The sequence below is a fragment of the Vulpes lagopus genome, chromosome 22 (genome assembly GCF_018345385.1).
Source record: "Vulpes lagopus strain Blue_001 chromosome 22, ASM1834538v1, whole genome shotgun sequence".
NCBI lineage: Eukaryota > Metazoa > Chordata > Mammalia > Carnivora > Canidae > Vulpes > Vulpes lagopus.
The window spans coordinates 2076531-2083709 of NC_054845.1; positions in this window are offsets into that span (position 1 = coordinate 2076531).

Consider the following 7179-nt stretch of genomic DNA (forward strand, 5'->3'; position numbering starts at 1 on the left):
TTTTTTTTTTTAATTTTTTTGTTTGTTTTTTATCCTGTCCTCTTATTTCAATTTAGCTCCAGCTCTGCCCTTAATATCCCCCCCCCCCCCAAGATTTCCACTTGGTGTTCTAGACTCTCGGGACAGAAACTGATGAGCGGGTACCGGCTGGGCGGGAGCACCTGCGGCTGGAGGACTGGGGCATGGGCGGCGCCAGCCGATGTGGGCAGCCTCTGGCGGCTCGTGAGAAGTAGCAGGTGCCGGGGGTGCACTGAGGGCCAGGGCTACAAGATTCTCAGGGTGTACTCGGTGCCAGGAGTGGAAGGGAAGGGAACCCCTGGAACTCCAGTGTTTTCAGATCTGGTGCTCAGCTCTTCAGCAGATCTGCATTCTAAAAACTTAATTTTTTAAAGAGCTGAGCTGTCTCAAGTGCCCTCTCTGCTCCTTAGCATTTTGCCATTTCAGAGTTAGGGATCCAGAGTTGGCCCACTCAGGAATGCATCAGCTCCTTGCCGAACAAAGACCCCGCTACTCGATGTGCAGCAAAGCATCCCTGAATGAGACCTATGATCGTGGGTTTCTCCTCCAGCTTATTTCTGTATTCATGCGTGGGTGCCCACACGTGACCTATGTTAATCATGGCCAGCAGCACCATTTCTGCATCAAGCCCCACATTTTCCAATCTTAGATCTTTTCCTTCATCACTTGGTGCTTAAGGATCCTCGACTCTGCTGCTTTAATTGGCTCCCTGTCATTTATTGAGTAGTTACTGTGTGCCAGCACTATGCTAGCGAGTCCCCTAGGTTATCTCATTGAATCAACCTGGGAGGGAGGTTTTGCTATCTTTGTGTTACAGATAGGGACTAAGTTTTAGAAGGATTAAAAAAAAAAAAAAAGATTTAGAAGGATTGAGTAATTTACTTGATCTCACACTACTAGAAATTGAGAGTCCCACACACCAAAGCCTGTACTTTTTTTTTTTTTTTTAAAGATTTCTATTTATTTATTCATGAGACAGAGACACAGAGAGACACAGGCAGAGGGAGAAGCAGGCTCCACGCAGGGAGCCCGATGCGGGACTCAATCCCGGGACCCCGGGGTCACGGCCTGGGCCGAAGGCTGCGCTGAACCGCTGAGCCCCCTAGGCTGCCCTAAAGCCTGTACTTTTAACTAGTTATTTCTGTGGAAGCTTGGAAGCTGCTGCTGACTCACTGGACGCTGCCCAGCAGGAGATGGAGTTTGCTTTGGTTTTAAAAGGGAGAGCAGGGATCCCTGGGTGGCGCAGCGGTTTGGCGCCTGCCTTTGGCCCAGGGCGCGATCCTGGAGACCCGGGATCGAATCCCACGTCGGGCTCCCGGTGCATGGAGCCTGCTTCTCCCTCTGCCTATGTCTCTGCCTCTCTCTCTCTCTCACTGTGTGCCTATCATAAATAAATAAAATTAAAAAAATTAAAAAATAAATAAATAAAAGGGAGAGCAGGTGCAGCTATACGCTAGCAAAGGGGAAGATGGAGACTAGAAATACAGAATTTGACTAATTCATGTTGTTACCTAGGATTAGTCCTATTTTAAATGTGAACTGAATGCAGAACCGATTGAAGACATTTAGTCTATGACATAGATAGGTCCTATCTCGCCTGCTCCAACCCCTGCAAATACTAGAAAACCATGGATGAATCCCCCTGTTATTTGGTAATAAAGCCTTCTAATGATGGCTCAAAATCCAGAAACATTAGAAGAAAAGATTGGTTCATTTGACTCCCTTTGCATAGTTAGAAGATAAAGTGTGGAGACAAACTGTGAAAAATATTTGTAATTTATATCCCTGAAAAAGGGCTTGTGTTCCTGATTTAAAAAAAGAAAAAAAAAAACCTTGTAGAAGTGGAGCCAACCACTCACTCTGGAAAAACGGACAAAAAAATATAAGCAGTTCACACACACACAAAATTCAAAGGGCCCCTGAGCACATGAAAGGAATGGAGTGTTTGACCTCACAATGAGAGAGACAAACTAAAATGCCTTTGAGATACCATTCCTCACTTTTTTATTGGCAAAAATAGAAGAGTGTGAAAACGTGCCCTTGGTGTGATACCATGAGAAACAGACACTTTCATTCCTAGTTTGAGGGAATGCAAACTTTAATTTCTAGGGTTAAGGGCAGGATTTGGCGATTTTACATTTTTTGTCGTGACTGCCAGGCCTGCCTGGGCCGTCTGGCCCTCAGCCCCTACCGCGGCGGCTGCTGCTGGAGGCCCTGCCCGTCTGCAGGGCCGTTGGGTGGGCTCCTCTTCCCAGGGGCGGTGGGGTCATGCCCCAGGATGGCAGCAAACTTCATGCAAAGAGAAAACTGAGAAGCACTTGGGCCTTGGGCCTTGCTCCCCCCTGAGGTGCTGGGGACCCTGAGCGTGCCAGGAGGACGTGAGCGCTTGATGGGGGGGTGGGGGCCCCTCGAGGCAGCGGGGCCAAGTACCTGCCAGGCTCCCTGCACGTTACAGTCTATCTTGGACCGTCCAGCTCCACTGAGTTGACAGCTGACTTCCGTCACTGGAGTGAGGGCAGCAGAAGGAAGGGGGGCTGAACCCCGCCAACCCCGCTGGCCCGCACAGGCCTGGTTGATAGCGATGTTGCTCTAGGCCACCAAGTCTTGTGCTGGCGTGCCCCGCGTGACCGGAGCTAACTGACACGATGCTGGAGATACACGGGCAAAAACGTAAAAAGGCATTTACTGAAGCATCGCCTGAGCTGGAAGTGTGCAAACTGGAAGTGTGCAAGCGAGCCCCGGCCACCAGTTCCGGAGTGGCCGACTAGAGGACGCGCAGTCTCTCGGGGCTGCTAAGCAGCTGCAGCAGAAACCCCTCTGCGCACATCCATGAAGTGATTTTTAGAATATATTAAGTGAAAAGACGCATAAAACTGCGTCCAGTTCGGTGGGCAGACGCCCGCGGCGCCGGGCTCAGGTGCCCGCAGGGGACAGGCAGGCAGGCCGGCTCCCTCCTCGGCAGCGGCCCGTCCCTCTGCGGCCCAGCGGCCCTTCGGCCGCCAGGACAGAGCCGTCGGAGGGTCCAGCTCCCGTGTCCACACCACACCCTGGAGCCAAAGATGCGGATCCGGAGCCCAGGAGGAGGGGACCAGCAGCCGGCGCCCGTCCTCAAGTGGCTATAGAGGAAACCCCCGGGTGTCTGTGATTTGCTTCAAAATGATTCTGTGGCTGGGGGTCCAGAGGAAGCACGGTTTTTTGTTTTAGAGATTTTATTTGTTCAGGAGAGAGGCTGGGGGATCGTGACTTGAGCCGAGGACAGGCGCTTAACCGACGGAGCCCCCCAGGAGGCCCCAAAAAGTGACATGGTAAAAACCACAAAACAGCAACCAAACCACCTGATTGGGCTGTGTAAATCGTGAAGCGGGCTCTGGTCTTACGCGGCCACCCGGACCAGGTGCGCGTTACAGGTGGCACCTGGCACCCGGGCATTGTGCACACCGCCCCCCCACGTTGTGCACACCTGCCCCCCCACGTTGTGCACACCGCCCCCCCCACGTTGTGCACACCTGCCCCCCCACGTCGTGCACACCTGCCCTCCCCACGTTGTGCACACCGCCCCCCCCACGTTGTGCACACCTGCCCTCCCCACGTTGTGCTCCCCTGCCTCCTGGGTTGGAGCACGCACACATCCACAGCAGCCTGTGCCCCTCACCCGCACGGCCAGGTAACCGCTCCCCCCCCCCCCCCCCCCGTGTGTGTCCTGGCCTCTGCGTTGCAAGGGTCCATCCTCTGGCTTTCAGCGGGGCCGTATCTTTGCCTGGACGTGGAAGAGGCTTCCGGGAAGGGACCGGAGCTGGCTGGCCGCTGGGGCTTAGCACCTGGGCAGTGACCTGGCCCGACGTGGGTGCTTCAAGGGCAGCACTAGTTGCTGGGACAGGGGGAGGAAGGTCCTGGGGGGAGCGGGTCTGGGTCTGTGGAATTGGACCCAGAGCAAAGCCGTAGTCACCAGGTCACCAGGTCACCAGGTGGAGGACCCCCCACCCCCACCCCAGCAGTGCAGAAGGTGCTCCGTGCAGGTGGCCTTGGTGCAGTGGCGGGTGCCCCAGATCCCAGCCCAAGAGCTGCGATCCCCTAAGGGGCCAACATGTGAACCGGGTCCCCCGGGCCACCCTGTTGGGAACCTGTGTTCACCCTCCCGCCCTTCAGCTCTCAGCTGGCCATCAAGGGGCTTGCAACTGGTAGATGTGCCTGCTGGTTCAGGGCACGGCGGGTGGGGCGGGGGGGCAGGTGCACATGCAGACGGGGTGGGCCCTGGGCTGGGGGCGCTCCTCATGCTCTCTGTCGGCTGGGGGAGCACTTCTCCGGGAGCCAGGGCCTGCATCAGCCCTCCAGGGCCTGCTATGCTCCATACTGGCTTTTCTGGCCCGAAGTTTTCCTCTGACTTCAGATTATCCTCTACAGTCAGCCTGGAAGTGCATGACTTCACAAAAGTGGCTTCAAATACACATAAGTGAAACACATTAATTAGGCTTTTAAAACTGTAACTTGGGGGATCCCTGGGGGGCTCAGCGGTTTGGCACCCGCCTTCAGCCCAGGACATGACCCTGGGGTCCTGGGATCGAGTCCTGCGTCAAGCTCTCTGCAGGGAGCCTGCTTCCCCTCTGCCTGGGTCTCTGCCTCTCTCTCTCTCTCTCTGTGTCTCTCGTGAATAAATAAAATTTAAAAAAATAAAATAAAACTGTAACTTGTCTTAATAACTGTGGGTGATTTCAGCCTCCTGCGGGGCCTAAGTGTGAGCTTCTCGCCCTTCCTGTTTCATTTGCTTTAGACTTTAGAATGTTAATGCCACTGATTTTTTTTAAAATAAGAAGGTACATTGGAAGATTTCCTCCACACTTTTCAGGAACAGTTTGGAAGAAAATTAGTTTTCTCAGAGAAGTCTGTTTTAGGTGATTTCCGTACAAACCTCCTAAAGCAAAATCAATAGGCAACGAAGCCCTGCAGCCCTTGCTGTGGGTTGCTCACTCTATGAGATCGGGTCCCCTGTCCTACCCATGTCCTTTCCCTACATCTGTGCAGCCAGGTGCCCCCTGGGAAAGCAAATGTAAAAATGTCTTCCTGCACGATCATTTCCCTCTTGCTTCTATCTCCTGCTTCCCCACCCCCCACCACCAACCCTCTGCTTCCAGAAGTTTTGCAAAGCTGCATGGTATTTGTGTTTTTTAAACTTTACAGGAAGGACGGAGAGAAAGTCAATTCATCAGAATAATTGGCTGCTTTTCCTGATTATAGAGGATGGAGAGAAAAAGAGATTAGCGAGCAGGGCTCTATTCTCCACTGCTTAATTCTCACTTCTATCCTCCATCCTTCAGAAGGCGGTCAGGACGACGTCTATTCCCCAGGAGGCTGACGTGACCAGTGAGTGGGCTGCCTGCCCAGGGGGTTGGTCCTTCTTTGCTCCAAATGAGCTTGGGTCCGGTTCTGAATCCTGCCACTGGCAGGTCATGTCTACCAGCTTCTCTTTTTCTTTCTTCCACAATCACACACAAAGGCTTGCTTCAAGCTTCTAGGAATTAATAAAGGAAGAGACAAACATTAGACTCCCAAGATTCTAATTAACTTTGATGTGGATTTCTGTGTAAAGTTGGATGAGTCACTGATTTTTAATAAATGGGAGAGAAAATCTTAAAGATTAATGTAATAGCTGAGAACACAAGAGCTAGAACTTTGATGCTGCTTAATTCTTTCTCCCAACCCTCATCATTTGGAGAAAAAAAAATATCAAAGGCTTTAAGAAAGTGGAGAAAGGCAAGGCGATTATGTAAATTAAAAGTTCACAGGACTAAATCATTATTCTGGTTCAAATGAGCCTCTCCTTCATGTACTTTTCAGGAGTGTTTTAGGGTTATATTTGCTGAGGATACATTCCTGGGGATAATGGGAAATGGAGGCATGGTGAAAAAGAGACTGATTAGAAACTGATCTTTCTAGGTATTACAAGAGGTTGAAAAAAGAAAAAAAAAATAGCAAAATCTGAGGTCTATAAACACAAACTTGATTCAGTTGGTTAAGCATCTGACTTCAGCGGAGGTCAGGATCTCAAGATCCTGGGATGGAGCCCTGAATGGGGCTCGCTCCGGGCTCCAGGGAATCTGCTTCTCCCTCTCCCCCTGCTCATGTGTTGTCTCTCTCTCTTTCTTTCTCTCTCATGTAAATAAATAAAATCTTTGAAAAATAAATAAATGAAAAGTAAAAAAGTAACAGCAGTGTAGTGACTGCTTGTCCCTCCCTCTTCCTTCTGCTCCAGCTCTCTCTCCTTCTCTCTCAAATAAATAAAATCTTTCAATAAATAAATACATACATAAATTAAAAAGTAACAACAGCATGTTAGTGACATATATCCTTTGAGCTCTCCTACTCCCACCCAGTCCAGGCAAAATGGCAGAAACCCAGACTAGTATGTCTGCTTCTCCAGCCTTCCTTACTAGCAGCCAAAACTCTTTAAGAGCTTCAGCTCTTGCTGCCCTGTCCCCTCTCTGGCCCTGATTTGGGGACTGGCTGAGGATGAGGGTTTCTAACTGCTAAAGGAAGCATCTTAGTCTGGGGCTCAGTTGTTAAAACCAGCAGCCCGCGGGCTCCCAGGCCACTCACTTTCCCATCTGATGGAATGTTCCAGTGTTGAGATCATCAAGGTTAAATAATTTAGCCTAAAGCTGCCTTTGGCCCGACAACCGGCAGCTACAATATATAAAGATGTATTCTGAGTGGCTGTACAGAGTAAATGCTCATTTTTTTTCCTAAATGATAAACTGACATGGTGATAGATATAAAACAACGCACAAGGCCTCATTGTGTTTGATTAACCTTGACTGTGGATGCGTTTGCAGTTCAGGCAGCTGGTTTAAACACACTTGTAATTTCACAGCCTTACCAAAAATAAATAAATGAATAAACAAAACAAAAATCCATTAATCTTTTATCGTGTTATAATGTAGGATCTTAGTATATATTTACTGATAACGAAGGGGCGTATGTAGGTTGACATAATTTATTGATTATTTCACACTTGAGTTCTGTGGACAATTGCTTATAAATAAGCAAATCCTGGGATGTACATCTTTTCTCACCTGTCATATTTTTTATTAGGCTAAATTCATAAGACTAATGCCGCAGAGACTCCAGAGGGAAGTAGCTAACAGTTTTGAAGAATTTGAAGGCTGA